Source organism: Aedes aegypti, chromosome 3, assembly GCF_002204515.2.
Source record: "Aedes aegypti strain LVP_AGWG chromosome 3, AaegL5.0 Primary Assembly, whole genome shotgun sequence".
Classification (NCBI taxonomy): domain Eukaryota; kingdom Metazoa; phylum Arthropoda; class Insecta; order Diptera; family Culicidae; genus Aedes; species Aedes aegypti.
Genome location: NC_035109.1, coordinates 349,509,587 through 349,530,336, shown reverse-complemented (window position 1 = coordinate 349,530,336; position 20,750 = coordinate 349,509,587). Strand labels below are relative to the sequence as shown.

Genomic DNA, 20,750 nt, shown 5'->3' with positions numbered 1-20,750 from the left:
TTTAAAACTACCTAAGCAATAAGTCAGTACTTTCCAGTGCTACTTTTATTCTACCTATTGACCCCTTTCGATCCTTGTTTGGACCCGTGTCTTCGATTTTTCATTGGACCCGTTGGCGAAAACTAAGGGTGGGAAAAGTACTGTAGCAAACATTTATCGCCTCTACATTTACTTGTTTCTATACGACCATCAAAATCCAAAGCAAACCATGACAGTTCAAATCAAAAAAAATGTCACGGCTCTTCAAAACTGTAATCTTCTTTTTCCCAACGTTTTTCGAACCCGAAATGACTCCCGCATAGTGGTGACACGATTTTGGCGGTTTTCGGGGTTTTACATTTTTGCTCGATAAAGGCAGCATGAAATTTAACTTGTTTATATGTATCGCAACGGAATGATTGTGCTCTTGCTGTTAGAGCTAGAAAATTTTAATTAGTTGAAAACAATGAATGAATGATTTATAATTTTTTCCAATCATTCATCTTGGAATGACTGCCCGAAAACGATCATAGTGGAGAGACAAAAACAATCAAGCAGTGTGCAAACCGTTGGCAGCCGCAACGCCTGATGGTATTGATGCTGCTGCTGCTTTGTGTTTTCACTGACTGGCAGAATCGATGAACTGTGGTGAATTGTGGTCACAGTTCCCAAGCCTGGTGTAATCCTTCTTTGGAGGCTAAATATTGCGGCGCTCATTTTAAATCCACCTCCAGCGTCGGCGGTAACGCGCAGAAGATATGCGCGCAATAGGGTCCTAAAGCCTTGTCCCAATTTTAGTGCCAAACGCTTAAGTTTAGGCCAAAAACACATGTTTACTCAATTTTCTAATGTTTTCCGTTGGTTTAAGCTCAAAACACATTTTTTTAGATTTTGTCACATCCTTTGGCTTAAACTCAAATATTGGGTGTATTTTGTTTTCCGTGTTCCTCACGATATGTCAGATAGGAACAACCCCAGTGGTCGAACTAAAGCCCCTGTGGTGTTTTTGTCGACTAAGCGAACGTCAAACATGATCAAAAGTGTCGAGGTTCATTAATGGATCAAATTTTTAAATTAAAGTTTAAACATGATATAGCCATTATTTTAGCGGGAAAAATTGCTAAAGTAGTTACAGTTACATGCTCTTTCGTGTTATTAAATAAAAACAAGATTTCATTAAAAATTTTAGGACCCAATTCAAACGCAATGTCAAAATTCAAGTAGGCTTGGATTTTTGCGTTCTTCAAGGAGGCACATATTTCAAATTTGCTAAATCTGAAACAATTGGTGATTTTCATTATCACTGCGACGGTATATCGACATTTTCAGATAATCGCATTACGTGGATTTATCTTGCAGAGCACAATATGGTTGAAGCACGAACAAAAGAAAGAGTGACTCTCTGATCTCACAACTTCTTTCTAAAAAAGTGGGATTTACAACTATCATTAAACGTTACAAAAATGGAAAATAGGACGTTTCTTCGGAATGCGCGCTTTCTTCCAAGGATGAAATGGTTAATGTTGATAATCGCATCGAAATAAACAGTCAGTTCGATGCTAGACATATTTTCCGAACACCAAATCGAAGCAGCCTCTAGCCCATGCTCTTTGATTCAAGTGAGGAAGCAAAGAGTGCCGCCTATCGTGGTCAGTTATTCCGAATTAGGGGGATTTAGGCAGGAGATCTTGAACTCCATTAGAGGAATCAAGGTTTCCTTCCAAATCGCAAAGAAAAGAGACTGTCGCGTTTTGCCAGAAACTTTCAAAAATCGCGAACTTCTTTTCAAACATCTTGAAGAGAAGAAGCCCATTTTTTTTACTTATGACGACAAAATTGAACGTTTGTTCAAAGTTTTCTTGAAAGGTCTCTCAAGTGACTATAAGTCACCTGAAGAGATCAAAAATGGAATAAATGATTTACTTGTATTTTCCCCAGTCCAAGTAATCATTTTGAAAAAGAAAACCCAATCTGGCATTGTTCGGAAAGAGCTTTCTCAAGAGTATTATTTAGCTCACTTTAACAAAAAAAAACTAAATAATATTAATGCTTTAGAAAAAGTTAGACTTCCCAGACAACCAGAAGTCGGAAAAAAGTTCACGTAATAACTCGTTTATTCATACAATTTACATCAATCCCGCAAAACACGGTAGATGAAATCGTCAGATTGATGGGTTTCCTCGCATACAACGCTTATTTCTGAGTTCATTTGTACATTTTGTCTCGTTCCGTACACCCGTACACGCGTACAAAGTAAGTCGAATCAATCCGTAGCAGCTGTCAAATCAACATTTGTTATCATAAGTCAAATCGCATAATATCACAGGTTAGTTCGGTAGAAAATTTATACACTCGCATTGTATGCTATTATTCATCACATAATATACAGTGAAACCTCCATGAGTCGATATTGAAGGGACCATCGACTCATGGAAATATCGAGTCATGGAACAGCAGTCCTTTGGAAAGCTGTTTCTAGGGACCATCATAGTAACCATGAAATTTTGTTTTTAGTATGGTTACATGAGTCGATATCGAGTCATGGAACATCGACTCATGGAGGTATCACTGTATGTACGTATAACGCCTTCACTTTTGTACGTAGAAGGCCTTTTCACGACATCTTATAGGTGAAATGTTGCACATACAAAGCCTCCAGGTGATTTCGTTATGCTTTTGGTTGTCTGGGTTATGTTCGATGTCCGTGTGACATGGGTACATTTCCAGAAACCTGGAGGAAATTGCCAGAACCCTACTCAGTGCCGTCGGTGCCAAAAGTGGGGTCATGATACACAAAATTGCCACACGATAAGTCTGTCCAGTGAAGGAAGATAGTACCAAGTTTATATGCTCGAATTGCGGAGGCAATCAAAAGTCAAATTTTTGGGCTTGCCCTTCACGCAAAAGAGTCATTGAGGCTCGTGTCAGGCAGATGAACAATAATGTCCGTTACGATAACGTTCGTTTTGGGAATTTCCCTGGTAGAATTTTGAACAATGCTCATTTTTCAGTTAACGATCGCTTTATTAGGAACCATACCCATCAGGTATATCATAATCATGCTCATTCACAAACAAATTTTAATCCGTCGGGCAGCCGTCGGAAAATCCTTTGCCGATATTGTAGCACGTAATTCTAACTCCTACCCTATTTGTACTATGAGTACCCATTCTACTTGTTTCAAATCAAATGAAAAAAATAACTCTGTCGCTACAGGAAACTTCTACTCTACTGAAAATTCTAACGGGAAATCATCAGATATTGTACCCACTTCAAGTGATATGTCTGCCTCTGAATTTAATTTTCTAACTGAACAATTCAATCTAATGATTGATGCAATGTTCAAAGCCACCACTATGACTGAAGCTGTCGAAGTTGGTGTAAAATTTACTAATCAAATTGTTATTGGATTGCGTTTTTCTAATTGATCCAAATAAAAATTTAAATATTTTAAATTGGAATGCTCGTTCTTTGAATGGTAAAGAGAACGAGCTGTTTAATTTTCTTACAGCTAATAACGTGCATAATGCATATAGCAGTTAGGGCCCATTCACAAATTTCATAACGCTAGAGGGGGTGGGTGGGTGACCTAAGGATGTTATGGCCCTTACAAAAATTGAATAATGTTCAACACCCCTTGGGTGGGTGTCCAAAATGGTCAATTTTAGCGTTATGAAATAAATGAATGAGCCCTTATTACCGAAACGTATTTGAAATCTGGATCTAAACTCAAAAGAGTTCCTAACTTTTTTGTTTATCGTAATGATCGATTTGATGGAGCATGTGAATGAGTTGCAATCATTATTCATAGACGTATAAAATATCAACTGTTTTCGTCATTTGAAACAAAAGTTTTTGAAACTTTAGGTGTTTCTGTTGAAACACAGCTTGGTAAATATACTTTCATAGCTTCATAGCTTGCCTTTTCAATGCTCTGGACAGCAAGTTAATTTGCTCCAAACTGACTTGCAAAAATTGGCTCGCAATAAGTCAAAAAATTTCGTCATTGATGATTTTAATGCCAAACATCGGTCAATGAATAATTCTCTAAGTAATTCCAAAGGCAGAATTTTATTTGAAGAGTTCTCTTCAGGATATTTCTCAATTCAATACCCTGATAGGCCTACATGTTTTCCCTCTTCTAGAAATCCATCTTTTGATTTGGTCTTACCCGACTCTAGTCATCTTTGTAGCCAACTAGTTACTCATTCTGATTTTGATTCTGATCATGTCCCTGTTACATTTCAAATATCCCATGAAGCGATTCTCAATCCTATCAGCTCTACTTTCAATTATTTTCGAGCCGACTGAAATATATATGAAACATATATTGGCTCTTATCTTAATGTTAACATTTCTTTACAAACAAAACTTGATATTGACAATGCTCTTGAAACTTTAACAAATTCCATTGTTGAAACCAAGAGCATTGCAATTCCAAATTTTGAAAAAAAAAATTAATCCATGGTTATAGACGATAATCTTAAACACTTGATCCGCCTTGAAATCGTAAGAAAAAGGCTATTTTAACGCACTAGCGATCCTGCTATGAAAATTTTATGGTAGAATTTGCAGAAAGAAATCAAGGAATGTTTTTCATAATTAAGAAACAAAAATTTTGAAAATAAAGTTTCTCAATCGGATCCTGGTTCTAAGCCAATACCAGTATTGAAAAAGGAAAACAAATTATTGCTGATTTATTGCGAAAAAGCTCAAAAACTTGCTATGTAGTTTGAAAGCGCGCACAATTTTAATTTAGGACTTACTAGTCCAATTTAAAATCAAGTTACTCAGGACTTTGAAAATATTCTCAATCAAGAGAACGTTTTCGAAAATTCCTGGGAGATTGATTTGGAACAGGTGAGAACTATCATTAAAAAAAATCAAAAATATGAAAGCCCCTGGCGATGATGGAATTTTCTACATCCTCATCGAGAAACTTCCAGAAAGTAGCTTATCATTTTTAGTTGATATATTTAACAAATGTTTTCAATTAGCATATTTACCTGGCTAAGGTTGTACCAATTTTAAAACCAGACAAAAATCGTGCAGAAGTTTCTAGCTATCGTCCAATCAGTTTGCTTTCCTCCATCTGTGAACTTTTGGAAAAGGTCATTTCAAACAGAATGATGATCCACATCAACGAAAATTCAATTTTTGCCAATTAACAGTTTGGATTCCGCCATGGACATTCGACCACTAATCAACTTTTACATGTAACAAATTTGATACGTTTCAACAAATATAAAGGCTATTCTACTGGTCTTGCTCTTCTAGACATAGAAAAGCATTTGACAGTGTTTGGCATGGCGGTTTGATCGTAAAATTAAAAAACTCTAATATTCCAACATACATTGGTAGAATAATTCAAAGTTATCTGTCAAATCGTACACTTCAGGTTAATTAATAGAATTCTACACGGAGAAATATTTTTACCTAATTTTTGAGTTTACTTTACCCAAAATTGAGTATATCGATTATAGTTTCAACCCAAAATCTCTCGGTTTTCTCTTTCTCCCACACGAATGTTGTCAAAAATAGAGAGAGCTGCATCTACCCAATGGGGGTACTTAGGCCCAATAAGCCAAATTTGGAGAAATGCAACTTTTCTTATGTTTGGGTCGAAAGAACTCAATTTTGTGTTAAATCAACCAAAAATTGAGTATATTTTTCTAATGGAATTAAAGCCAAACTACCTAGTGGGGACCTAGGAAATTAAGCCGAAATTGAGTTATTGGGCTCAACTACGGAATTGCGTTGAAACAACCCAAAATTGAGTTGAATTCCGTCTCCGTGTAGGTCTGCAAGACTTCCTGTAAGAGCTGGTGTTCCTCAAGGCAGCATTTTGGGACCAATATTATACAATATTTTCACATCTGACTTTCCTGAGTTACCTTAGGGATGTCAAAAATCCTTGTTTGCGTATGACACAGGCCTCTCCGCCAAAGGATGAAGTCTGCGTGTCATCTGTAGTCCATTGCAAAAAAGTTTGGATATTTTTTCTTCATACTTGCAAAAATGGAAGATTTCTCCTAATGCTTTTTAAAACTCAACTAATAATATTCCCACATTAACCAAAAGCTCTTAATATGATAGCTTCAAGTAGACATGTTGTCACGATGAGAGGGGTTCCAATAAATTGGTCAGATGAAGTTAAGTGTCTAGGGCCCAAGCTGCACACAAATTTAACATTTCAAATATCACATTGAGGGCATTCAAGCCACATGTATCAAATATGTATAAAAAATGTCTTTATACACTTATTATTATACTTTGTATTAAGAGCAAGCTTTTGATATTCAAACAAATTGTCAAGCCGGTCATGCTGTATGTTGTGCAACTATGAACTAGTTGTTGTAATACCAGAAAGAAAGCTCTACAGAGGATTTAAAATAAAATTTTGAAAATGATTCTGAAGCTTCCTCCCTGGTATAATACCAATGAGCTACATAGAATATCCAACATTGGAAAAAATGTCAAATAAAATAATTAATAATTTCAGGCAAAAATCGTTGCAATCTTCTATTGCCACGAATAATGCGTTATATATTTATGTTAAGTTAGGTTAAGTAAACTGAAAGCAAGTGAAATCTACTCACCTATAAAATATCTGAATTGCTACGGCAAATGAAACGTAATTTGTTGTTAACAAATTGATAATTAAAGCTTAAATTTGGTTTACCAAATTAGGATGATAGTGTTGTCTAACACAGAACACCTATGTATAAGAATGTAATGAATGTAATATTTGTAATGATACTAATGATGAATAAGAAAAATAAAATGTGAAGAACGTAAATTTTACATATTTATACAGCAGAAACAATAATTTCAGGGTTTTATAAGGTTCCCTTTTCAGATGTTATTCTAGGTTTTCGCCTGATTTAAATTTTCTTTAACGATAAGAAAAACCACTCTTATCAACGACCATGAAGAAACAGGCAATCCAAATGCGTACCTTCATTCTTCGAAAGTAACGCACATTTCCCAGAACCCAAACATACCCCCAACATATCAAATCGAAACCATTCATCCATCCCGTAGCTCTTTGTGTGACCTCCTTCTGTGACGGATGGGCCTACGAGAACGATTTCGATGCTGATGATGGCTGACGTATTCCTTCCTTATCCTTAACCAGCAGAAGCAAAAGACATCACGTCCCATCATGCCGCTACATATTTCGTCAAAATCCAACCCCCCGTCAAGTTCACTTTTCCGAATGTGACCTGCCTGACGTATGCACGCTTAAATGAAGTTGTTCAAAATTGGGTACGATTCGCACAAAATCGAGCACTTCTGAACCAAAACATCATGTGTGTTGATTTAAAACATTCTGAAAACCAGCTCCTGTGCTTATTTCTTTTTTATTTTCGGAAATAATATAATACATAAAGATTCTTCGTTACATTGCGTATCGCTGTGAGTAATAAAATTGGAGAATATGAAGCTTAAATCAGCACAAACTCGATTTTTCGGGATGCATTCAAATTACACACATGTGTGTTTGTCCAGAGGAGATCAATTTTGTGTAACATTATTTTAGAAAGATAGCTCACCAAACGTATCGTGCTTTATAGTGGCACCAGGCAAGCAGATGAGACCAAAACAGAGTTCGTGAACGTACAAAAAACTACGTAACAACTATCAGTGTAGAGGTTGGTTGGTTGGTTGGTGGTACGTTATGGGCGCTATTATTACGCACACGTACCGTTCGGAATGCGAAGCAGGAAGCCTTAGATGATGATGACTGGGGTCCGTTTCGTGCGGTGGTAGAGTAGAGTAGTCTACGATGAACACGAAAGCCCCGATCAAAAAGGAACAATTCAAAAACAGAGAGCACCAGCATGTAGCATAATATGCTACGAAGCATAAGAACATTCGGAGTAAACCGATGGGTACTTCGTAGGTATGGCAGTGTTGGGGTGGAAGATGATACGCGAGAGAGAATCATCGAAAACGGAAAAGAGAGCGAAAGAGAGAGCTGAAGCAATATGGAAACTTTGAGTCATCATCATTGGCATGTATGGGGGATACATGCGTGGGCATGTGCCCCTTGAGTTACAAACATTAATTTTTGGATAAACAAGTCCTTTGAGTATTGTAACTGACAGAAACGCGTACGCTTGGAGTCACCCTCAGTATCAGTTACTCGCATATGCTGGTTTTGGTTCAGTACGTCTTTCGCCATGTAACATCATAAAATGTTCTGAAAAATGATTAGATTTTGTGTAGTAAGCTAGAGAGAAAATCGACGAAGACAAATCGATCACTGTAGATACGTCTGTATGATACTCAACGCGAGAAGTGGCAGTAGAAATACGCGTATCTGCCCAAAGATGAGCAACTAGGAAGGAATTAAAAGGTTCACGACCCCCCCCCCCCCTCGTAACGCTTTTTGTATGGATAATTTCAAATTTTTGTATGAGCCGTAACGCTTGAGCCTACTCCCCCCCTCCCCCTAGAGCGTTACGTAATTTGTGGATGCCGCCTTATTGAGATTCTGCTCAGAGAGTTCAAATACGTAGAAGAGATTAAATTTTCTCAGCATTGGATATAACAAATATGAGTAGGTAATAGAACACTAGTGGCGTTGTTGTCACAAAACAGATTTTAATTATTGTTACCTTTAGGGTTTTCATTATTTGTTTAATGCTATGTCGTAGAGGATGGCTCGTTTTGGTTTTCAAAATGAGAACTATTCATGCTGTCAGCTTGTGGCAAACTAGACGAACATTAGCAAACTAGACGAATTAATGATTGTACACATTGAATCGACCAAGATTTTAAGCCGTTACGGCATTAGAACCGTAATCCCATAATCTTTTTTTTTCTCATTCGTTTACTTGATGGGATCAATCGCCGTCAGGCATAATGGAGCCGAATTCATGTGATTAGGTTTACCAAATTTTGTTTGTTTCCTAAACATCTATGTTAGTTTTGGGGAGCCGTAAAACCAGAGCGTTAATGATTAACGAGTCTCAATGATTGATTAAGTGATTAATGATTAAATTCAATTTTATCATGATTAATGATTATGATTAATGATTAAAATTTTTGAAGTCTTGATTAATGGTTGTGATTGATTATTAAGCTAAAGTATGATTAATGATTATGATTAATGATTAAATTACAATTTTAGATGATTAGTGATTATGATTAATGATTAAACTCAGTATGATTAGTGATTATGATTAATGATTATGTTTAACCCTTACGTGCCTAATATCAAATTTGATCAAAATTTTCAATTTCAAAATAATACGTTTTTTAATTATCATTTATCGTTTTTATATTGAGAACGTCGCGACCCATTGTGAGCACTATTTGTATAACAACAAGTCGTTGGCGAGTAGTGTGTGATTATTGAGTTGAAATCGAATTCAGGTTAACTTCTGCGTTCATGAGTCCTCTCGTGGTGTGTCTCGATTCTCATCGAGAAGACGTGTAAATTTATCGCAAATTTCACTCTTTTACACATTTTCATTTTTCCATTTAACCCAAATGCGAAGTGTATATAACGTTTAGTTTGACGGTAGTTGTTCAAAATTATGTTTTTCAGTTGTATTCTAACTTAATTCCGAAAATATTAGGATTGCTGTTTGTCTTTAAATCTAAGGGTATCGATTCAAAAATTACAATAGTTCCGAATTCAATTACGGGGAGCACTGAAGTAGTTCCCCCTAAGAGTCAGTAGCCACTTTCATATCGAGTCCCAAAAGCTATTAAAATTAATCATGCTTCATTGTTTGGCAGACCGAGTCTAAAGAAGTATGGTTCGAGAGCAGAGCGTAAGTTAACCATGATTGGAAAACCACGATGAGAGCTATTTGATTCATATTTGAAGTGTGAATTCGAGAGAGTGATGCATTCGTTGCATACTTAAATGTGTTTTGGGCATCTCAAGGCATTTATTCATTGTTTTTATGATTAATCTTTGAGTGGTCAATATATTGGCTTTGTGAAGCGTAGCTTGTGACACATCCAACTTCATGAATATCAAGTTTTAAACGGATGTCGCAAGCGTTATTGATAAAGAAGGATGGCGGGTTGTTAAGGTTTGTCGATTTTCCGGAGAAAGTATTCAAAATATTGTTGGTAATTGAATTTCAATACTTCACTTCAAGTTAGAAGAGTGTTGAAAAACTCATTAGTAAGACGAGCAAACCCCGGTAAACTCTAATATGCTGCTTATCTTGTGATTATAATATTATCATAGGGGAATAGCTCGAATTTTCGACCAACAAGAATTCTGTGCCAATTTTCGGATTTCTATACAATCCTTTATATAAAAGTTTAATGGTATTTGTTCGCCTTCCTAGTGATTATTATTATTTTTTTTTATAAAGTGAAGTGTTAAAATTCAATTAGTTGTTTATTCATACTCCAAAGTGAAAGTGAAGCACTATATTGACAGTTCTGAAACCTAGCTTTCCATATATTGAACTATATATCCACATATGAATTTTTCAAACCAAGCCATTGAATTCATTCTCAAGGGAATTATTGAACTATTAGATATAAAATTATTCGGGAGAATTTGCTTGTTTAGGAGTATCAAGTTTTATGTATATTCTGAATCTACGTTGAAGTTTGAACCAAACCTAAAATTTTAAAATTGTCCGTGTCCTGAAAATATTTTAATTAAGCGTTTAATATTAGTATGAAAATCACTCTTGAATTACCCCCGGCAAATTTTTCTTCTAGCGAGCTGTCATTATGTACATTGAAATGTCTTTGAGCAGTTGAGAATTGATCTTTTGAACAAGCTACAAAGCACTGCAAATATTTCATTACTTCTTCTTCTTTTTGGCATAAACGTCCTCACTGGGACAGAACCTGCTTTTCAGCTTAGTGTTCTTAAAAGCACTTCCACAGTTATTAACTCTATACCCAGGGAAGTCAAGGAAATTTCATCACTAAACATTTTAATTCTTGGAGAAATGTTGGGCGAAATCAGTTTGAACATTTGCTACAAATTTCCTAATCAGATCTTTATGAAAAACTGGAAAATATTGTTTCAAACAATGTTTTAAAGAAATTTTCGCCCTTGCTGAAACAAATTTCAAAAGATTTATATATTTATATCAGATTTATTGCTAATCAAGGCAAAAATTATGTAATGTATAACTTGTTTGTTGCATACTTCAAGACGATTAGTACATACTTTCGGGCAATTAATCATTAGCCTTTGAATGATTTACCATTAATCAATGATTATTTATAAAAGTAATGATTTAATGGCATCTCCCTAAGGCATCGTCCACAAATTACGTAATGCTCGAAGGGGGAGGGGTAGGCTCGATCCGTATGAGCCTCAAATAAAATTTTGAAAATGTTTATACAAAAAGCATTACGGAGAGAGGAGGGCTTCTCCGGGGTTCAAAAATTCAAATTTTTAGCGCTATGTAATGAATGGATGCTACTTACACGCCTTGGCCTATGCAACGAATGAGCCATAAACACTTTACCCATTATTGAAGAGAACAGTTCAAGTTGAAAAGCTTTAAGCATGATTTATTGTTTATAATCATCAAATGTTTAATCAAGATTGACTTAATGCTCTGCTATATTCAGTGGATATCCCAAGTAACATAAGTAGCTAAATAACAGTCTATTCAGCTGAAATAAGTTTGAGAGTGATTTGTTCAACTCATATTCCACAAAAATGTTTGTTGGGATCTGCAGGCGATTTTAGATTGCAAACATCAAACGTGAACATAAACAGCGAGGAGCTATTGACAGGAATACCACCTACTAGGGGAAAAGGAATAATTTTTGATCTCTAAAATGTTGCGCCAATTTTCGGAATTTCATACAAAGTATACACAAATCATACTCGCAAAAAAATTGTGCGGTAAAAACTACCATTTTAGGGGGTTAACTTAAGCGCTCGCACCGGCAATTTTTAGCAGACCAGAAATGCGCTTGATTTTACCATGTCTGTAGTTGGAATCAGATTGTTGTAAATTTTTTTCTGTCAAATGTACCAGTAATGCGGTGGCGTGTACCGTAAACATAGTAAATGGGTCTGAATTTCCATGGTAGTTTTAAGAAAGGGCGTAGTCAGCTAAAATAGTTATTTTTACCACAGATTTTTTTCCCGTGTATGAACGGTTAAAAAGCTAGTGCTAGGTCGAAATTTGGTGATCTGCCCTTTCATGTAGAATAGTACTGCCGTGAATCGCAAGTCAGTCCCATCTGTAAAAAGTAGGTATTGAGAAAATGGACTGTGAAGTTTTCAAACGCGTTTTCCATACGAATATTCAAAAAAATTCCAGAGGATTGGAAGATGTTCCAATCTTAATGAAACTTTCACAACTTGCTTTCCATTATTATATATTTCCGAGAAAAATATAAAGATGATCAAAACAAGTTACATTTTTGTGTTCCACGGTGCGAAAGTCTGTAGTGGGACTGATATGCGGTTACTTTTCATTATGGGACAATTTGTCTTGCTGTTTTTTTCCTAATTTTTCCGAACAAATTATATTATTTAATTAGTGTAGCTGATAGAGCATTGGAAGAGATGTTGAAAACTGAACTCAACTCAATTTCGACGAAAATGAAGATGGGACTGACTTGCGATTCACGGCAGAGTACCACTCACAATTAGCTTCCAACCGGATCTTCGGATTCGGATCAAATACAACTGAGAAAATGCACCGTCTTATATGAAGAATATTTTTAAGCGTCTTTTTAGTCTTATGGTAACGTCCGCGGATACCAAGCAAAGCCATACTATATTTGGTTGGATTTGGAAGTTCCTTGGGTATAAACTATAATTGTTCATGTCACAAGATATAAAAAAGCAAAATTTATTATAAAGGCAATTTTGTAAAATTTGTTTAATTTTGTTCAATGATTGATTGATGTTTGATTAAATGTTTGACTTACGATTAAGATAATGATTACTGAATAAAATTAGCGATCTTTATGATTATGATTAATGATTAATGATTAAAACATAATATTTCAATGATTATGATTAATGATTAATGATTAACTTTTGATTTTTTGTGATTAATGATTGACATTTTTGATTAATCATAATCATTAATCATTAATCATGATTAAATTTATGATTAATCATTAACGCTCTGCGTAAAACTCGCGGTTTGGTCGAGGTTAGGGAATACAATTATCTGTGGGTAAGGATGGGATTTGAGGGTTTGATTGATCACAGTTAGCAGTCATGTGGCGGTGTGATGCTGTTCGTCAATCATGGAGCGGATTTAAACGACCTGCAATGATACAACAGAAGGGTTTCAAGGGAGACGAGGCGAACAAGGGGAACAACAGACATGGGTGATCAAACAAAAACGACAATTTTCTTCAAATTCAAATTCGATGAGGGGGGACATGTTATCGAAATCTTACATACCCAATACATCTCTAAATTAGAGACTCTAATGTCTTCATATCTGGGGTTCCTTTGGTCCACACATGTGATGCTGCTTGACGAACCAATTTGACAGTTTGTGAAACCGATTTGACGGTTGGCGAATCGGTCGGCCAAAATCAAACGAGTTTGATTTTGCTCAAAGCCAAATGTTTGACGAACTGATTGTACCATCTGTAGGGATGTTGCACAAACATCGACGTCAGCATGTCAAATTGAAGCTTCGACGTCCCATGAACTACGAATGCAGATGGGTGGCAACTCAAAATGCGTGAATTTACAAAGCGTCGACTCTATTAAGTTGGTACTATATATGTTCCACTGTCATTTTCCCACAGTCTTAAACCTATTTCTTTAGCAAATATACCAGCAGTTCTACCGGTGATTCTTTCAAAATCCAAAGCGGAATTCCTCCAGGAATTATACTAGGAATCCCTACAATTTATCCATCAGGAGTTTTCCCTTTTAAAGTTTTTCCAGGGATTTTATCAGAAGTTATTGTAGGGATTACACCAGCAATTCCATCAGAGATTCCACCAGACACTCCATCAAAATTTCGTTCAGGAATTCCATCCGAAAGTTCCTCTATGGATGCCATCGAACGTTTTACTAGGGATTCCATTGGAAGTTTATCTAGGGATTCCATCAGGAGTTTCTTCATGGATTCCACCTGAAACTCCTCTAGGAATTCCATCAGGAGTTCCTCTAGCCATTCTATGAGAAGTTTCTCCAGGGATTCCAGCAGCAGTTCCTTCAGTGATTCCACTTGCAATTCCACCAGAGATTCTAGCAGGAGTTTCTCTAGGAATTTGATCAGGAGTTCCTTCAAGAATATCTTTAGGAATTCATCCAGGGATTCCAGCAGGAGTTCCTTCTGAGATTTTACCTGGGTTTTTTCCAGAGATTCTATCAGGAGTTCCTCGAGAAATTCCATCGGGGTTTCTTCTAGGGATATCATAAGGAGTTCTTCTAGGGATTCTATCAGGATTTCCACCAGGAATCTAATCATGAATTACTCCAGGGATTTCATCAGGGGTAGCTATAGAGATTCATTCAGGAGTTCCTCTAGAGATTACATCAGAAGTTCCTCCAATGATTCCACCAGGAGTTCCTTCAAGAAAATCTTTAGGAATTCCTCCAAGGATTCCATCAGGAGTTCCTCCAGGGATTCCAAAGTTCCTATAGGGATTGTATCGAGAGTACCTCTAAGAGTTCTTCTGAGGATTCATCAGTAGTGCCTCCATCAAAAGTTTTTTCAGAGATTCCACCTGAACTTTCTCCAGAGATTATATTAGGAGTCCGTAGAGGAATTCTTTCAGGATTTCTTCAAGGCATATCATAAGGAATTCCTCTAGGGCCTTTATTAGGAGTTCCATCAGGAATCTTATCGAGAACTTCTCCAGGGATTTCATCAGGAGTATTTATAAGGATTCCATCAGGAGCTCTTCAAAGGAATTCATCGGGAGTTTCACCATGATTCCATCTGGAGTTGAATCAATCATATCTTTAGGAGTTTTTCCAAGGATCCCATCAGGAGTTCCTCCAAGGATTTCACCATGGTTTCTCCACGGGTTGCATCTGGAAAAAAAAACCAGGTAATTCTTCATGATTTCCATCAGTCAAGGCTTCCAGCTGAAATTCTTATAGGGCTTATACTATAAAATCTTTCAGAAACTCCACCAATATATTTCCGGTGATTTTTCCGGGAATTTAAAAAATCACAAAATTTTTATGGGATTTGACCACGATTTCCTATAAAGAATGCACCAGTAATTCCAATGATTTCACCAGTATTTTCTCTAATTATTTCACCAGTAATTTTCCGAGAAAGGATTATTTTAAAGAACTTCATCCTTCCAGGGTTGACACTAGGAACATCGCTAGAATTTTCATCAGAATAATCTACCTGAGTTTATCCAGTAGTTCTACGAGAAAATGGTTCAATGGTTTTTTGATTCAATGGAAATCTAAAAGCAATCCCTGAAGGAGTTCCTACTGGATTCCTGATGGATCCCTTGGCAAAAATCCTTCAATAAAAACTGGAAGTAAATGATGGTTAAATTCCTTTCTGAATCTTCGGAGAAATTTCTGGTAGATTCTTGAATATTAATACCTTCAAAAATTTCAGGTCGAAAGCCTCGAAGGGTCCCTTCAGGGATACAAGGAAGAATCTTTGAAGGAAGCACTAGAAGAATCCTGAGAATAACCTGAGGGAACCTCTCAAAAAATTGCAAGTGACTTCACGGTGGGATTCAGTGTAGGATGTTTTTTGAGTTATTTTGCAGTATTTCTTAAAGGATCACCGAAGGCTTCCTGGTATAATCCCAGGATGAATCCTTGGAGAAATTCTGGATAGAATAACTGTTGGAGTTCCTGGATTAAATCTCTGCATGTATTTCTGTAGAAATTTTAGAAGGAATTTTCAGTGAAAACCATGAAGGAATCCTTGACGCAATACCTGGAAAAATATTTGGATTAATCACTAAGTATTTTTGGATGTATTTCGAGGGAAAACAGTAGAAGAATCACTTGAAGGTGTTTGATATGAGCAATTCCTGGTTGAATTTTCGATGGGATGCATGTATTATTTCTTGGGGGGGATTCATTGAGTAATCTCTTTGAGAATTTCTAGAAGAATTCCTGGTGGAATCGCAGGAAAAGAATCCTTATAGGATCTGTTTTGAAATTTCTGAAGTTTCGCTGGAGGTATTTTAAAATAAATATTTGGAGGATTTTTTTGTGGAATTCTCGACAAAAGCATTGGAGAAATCACTGAATAAATTTCTTTTGAAAACGTGACGGATGTGTTGTAGGAGTAAGCCCTAAAATAAGTCCTGGTGAGATTCTTGGGGGAATTTCTGGTGATGAATTTCTTGAAAAGTATCTGAATTAGAGGAATTTCTGAAGAAATCTTTGAAAAAAAAAATGCTACAGCAATCTCTGGAGGAATTCTTGGGAGCTGAATTACTGAAGATTTTTTTTTTTGGATTAATCTTGAAGGAATCAGTTGAAGAAATTCTGAATAATCAGTAGAGGAACCTTTGAACGTATCTCTGGAAGAATGCCACCTGAAGCTATGCCTGAAGATTATTTCCTGGAGAAATTTCTGATTGAATATGTGGATAAATTTCTAGAGAAACTATTGATAAAATTTCTGGTAGAATCCCAGGAAGAATTTCTGATGGAATCCCTAGTATAATCCATGGATTCTTGGAAAAACTTCAAAGTAGAATAACTAGAGGTAATCACTGAAGATTGTAAATAGAATCTTTGAAAAAATTATCATAGCCATTCCATTCTCATATTGATTACTGTTCAAAACAATTCCCGACAGAGACCCCTAATAATTTTTAAGTTTTGCCGTTCGTGCGAATTATAACTGGAATTCCTCATCAATATCCATTTCTTCCGGTTCTTGAATTTTGAAAATTCTACTCTTCCTCACTACGATTTTTGCTCAAAAATCGCAGAAATATTCCCCCCCCAGTCACATAATTCGAAAAAATAACAATCACATATTCAATAGACTTTCCGAGATCATTCAAAACATGCGAAGAAATATAGTGTTGCTGCAACGAACTTTGACAGTCGGTCAAACGGTTGCAGCAACATGCATCGTGTTGATTAACTTGGCGGTGGAGTCAATGTTGGTCAAACCATATGAGCGTCTGTGGGCTACATTACCTTGCTGACTGCCTGCGATCAAAAGAGGACGTTGCTCCTAGTCGCGCAGCGTCGTTCGTACCCGAGCAGAAGTCTGCGTCGGCAGATACTCGAGTACTGGAATATATGTCAAATGTTGAGCCCTTCAGAGTTCGCCAAGTAGTATGGTAGTGGTAGATTGACCTAATGTTGGCAAGCACAAATCCCACAGGCCTGGGATTGAACACATGACCTGCTGCTTATGAAGCAGAAGCGGTAGCCATTGAACCAACAATCCCGTCATTACAAATGTGCGATTCTAAATTGAACCTTAAATTCATCTACCAAAAATCTTTTATTCGCAATAACTTATTGGTTTCTTTTATACTTGTGCACCTTTTTTCACAAATTTTAAAAAATCTCTCTTAAGCGTCTCTCTCTCCACACGCTTGAATGGAGCGGCAACCATCGATGACGCGTCTGTGATCACAGATACTCCTAGGTTCAAAATTTGAAATACCGTCAAGCTACCATTCACCGTGCATTTAAGAAAAATTTGCTCTTCAATAAATTGTATAACTTTGCCAAATAATTTGATGCGTACTAGAATACCACTACGTAGCGTGCAATTATATAATAATTCAGAAAAAAATATAAAACTAGTGTTGGATAACAAAAAATACTCTAAAAATATGTTTGAAAATGTAATGTTAAGGTCGCCTCGTACCGTGCTATGTCACCATTTACCGTGCACACTAGTGCACCATTCACCGTGTATATAGTTTTCGTCATGATTTAATTTTGTATCTTGAAGAAACGTTGGTAATGGAGCAACTATGTTGCTAGTAGTGTGCGCACTCATTTTTAAGAATATTAAAATCTTTATTTATAATAAAAACCATAAAACGTTTAAAAATTTACTAAATTTATTATTTTTCATTAAAATCGTTATAGGAGGTTTGACTGTATTGTCCAAACCATTTCATATTCACTCAAACACTCAAAATGAAGTTTTTCAATCACGACATAACAATAAATCTAATATTACCGAATAATTTCAAGCTTTTTACAGTAATGCACGGTAATGGGAACCATACATATTGAAAAGGGTCCATTTACCGTGCATTTGGGTTTTGACTGAAACACAATGAAAAATTATAAATTGCATAAAATTTCATTGCTCATACGATGAAATACATCTAACTAGTGGTATACACAATGTAAACTTGTTGAAATTTTGAAAAATTTCATACTCTAACGTTAAAATGAAAAATGGTAATTTTTGGAGTCTCTACTAAGAGTGTTGAAAAATCTCATTATCAAACAGAATTCACATGATTTTGACTACATAAACTAGGTTTTTCAAAATGCTTTGTGACAAAAACCACTTCATTTTATTAGTTTTATCTTATTTTGCTGACAAAAGAATAATTTGTGAAAATTGTATGAATATTTTGTAGGAATTTGTATATGTGCACGGTGAATGGAGCCCGCACGGTGACTGGTGACTTAACGGTAGATGTAACAAAAATCAACATTTAGAGCAACATTATCAAAGAATTTACTATCGTATTTTAAGCCATTTTATGATATACACCTTGAAAGGTGAGCTTTACTCAAAAAAACCATATCAAGATTCTTTGAATTGGCAACTAATCACTTTTCCTGAAACGCACCGTCCACAAACCACAAAACGCTCTAGAGGGAGTCGATGGTTAAAAATCGGCCTGGTACAAAATGATCTAAAAGCTGGTGTAGAACGCCACTTAGTATGAAGATCTTAGAAGGCAACCAAGCTTCTCCATGAGTTTAGCATGGAAACGCTCATTCGTTAATAATATCAGCAGAAAAATTAAGACTTAGAAGTGAAAACTAATTGTATTCAACAATATTATCAATGACAAATCTAAGAGGCTCCAAGGCTTGTTGCAATATTTTGACAATGTTTGGCAAATAATAAAAATGAAATCCTTTCCAAAATGATTCAAAAAGTCTGGCCATGTAACCTTATAAGTCATGTTTTCATGTTCTATTTTTGTCGTATGAAAAAAAAAATCATGAATCGATTCAGTAATAATTAAAGCCCTGCAAAGTCTCATTTTAAATATCAGAACATATACGAATTGTTATCCATACAAATTGATATCAACTTTTAAATAATGTATTTATTAACAAATATTGAACCTATGCTCCCACCCGCCTACGCCTATGTCCCGCATAATCTCCCCAACACCAATACTTTCAAACCTTAGTCTGTAGTTGTAAGTCGTCCTTATGCATGCCAATCTCTTACGGCGAGAATCATAAAACCATAAGCCACCAACACCGAACCGCATGGAAATCCCAATGTGCTGTACCCATCTAATCCTTGAATCGCCACACAAAGAGCAAAGCGAAGAAAAAACCAAGAGCGCGGGTGAACGCATGATGTGCCTCGGTTGCACAACTACCACCCCACACCGCAAGTTCACTCGCTCTCACTCTCATTTTCTTCCCGCTCTTCGGAAAAGCGTTGTGTTTTCGTTTTTCTCCGCCATCGCTTTCGAGCGCCTCCGTGAGAAGGGGAGGGAGGTCATTTCGATCGTGCCAGCATGACTCAGGCCACCGCTCTCAGTTGAACGACGGATCTCGACTTGAACGCGCGCGTTTGACCTGCCAGTGTTGTGCATAGATAGCTCTTCAATCCAGGAGGCTCCTCTTTTGAGTATTTTGTGTGTTGAGTCCACATCTAAGCTGTGTGGTTGTTGCTTCGCTGTATCAAGGGACCATCGGTGGAAAACTTCGCGTTGTTCTGATTTCGATTCCGTTTCCGGAGGAAAACAAAAGTGAAAATCGCAGATAAGGTACAAGAGGAAGATGATGATGGTGATGATGAATAATCAAGATCGGCTTTAAGAGAGAATATTTACAACGGTGCGCGCTCGAGTGTTCCCTCGTGTTCTGATTGTGCAGCATCAGCCCTTTTTGTGTTGAAAACGGGCACATAAAAAGCGCTAAGCGCGGGCTGCTCTCGGAATTGTTCTGTGTATTCTGTTGTGTTGTGTCGTCTGTGTCTCCTGTTGTTGAACAAGGCGCGAGTTTCGGTCGAGAGGGTGGCATATTTATCCTTGTGGTGGCGGATGCTGAGACGAGAGAAGAGTACACAAATATAAATGAGTAGGATTTCGTAAAATCTGCAGATGTGCAACTGAAACCGTCGACGACAGCGACAAGAACGAGGACGTAAAGAGGACAAAAGTGGAAGCGCAGAAGTGATTTCGTTTCGACGAGGGTGTGTATTGTAAGGCTCATTTGAAATCTGTTGGAAATCCCTATCGTCGAGCCGACAACCACGACGACGACTACAGTGAAGAGTGCAGAGTTCGAAGCTCTAAACATTCTCAGCACAAGTTGCCCAGTCGGTGTTTGAAGGAATAGGCGCGAGTAGTGCTGTTGGTAACTGTTTCTGTGGATGCTGCAATTATCCCAACTGTGTGTGTTGGTGGTGCTTCAAAACTAGTTCGGGTGAGAGCTTTGTTACATTATTATGCAGGGATTAGGGGATGTTATGAATGTTTCGGGCGATGGTTAAGTTCTGGTTGATGCGAATGTGAAGCCAAGACTGTTTATTCAATGAAGCAATGAAGGGAAAAGGAAAAGAGCAATTCAAGTTAAAGAGAGTTGGCATTTATGTTTTAATCTCGTCAACATCTAAAGAAGCAAATGCTATTATCTAAAGACATTGAAATCA

General features: G+C 36.6%; 1 protein-coding gene across 5 annotated transcripts in view; it reads left to right on the top strand.

Moving 5' to 3' along the window:
* LOC5578107 (RNA-binding protein 24-A) overlaps positions 1-20,750 on the top strand; it is a 266,309-nt gene that overhangs the window by 82,787 nt on the left and 162,772 nt on the right. For 2 of the 5 annotated variants that reach the window (XM_001656754.2, XM_021854641.1), the window contains exon 1: positions 19,629-20,524. The exons of the other annotated variants lie outside the window; for them this stretch is intronic. The gene's annotated coding sequence lies outside the window, so the exon portion shown is untranslated. Of the gene's footprint in view, positions 1-19,628; positions 20,525-20,750 lie in introns of those variants that run through there. 5 annotated transcript variants of the gene reach the window in all.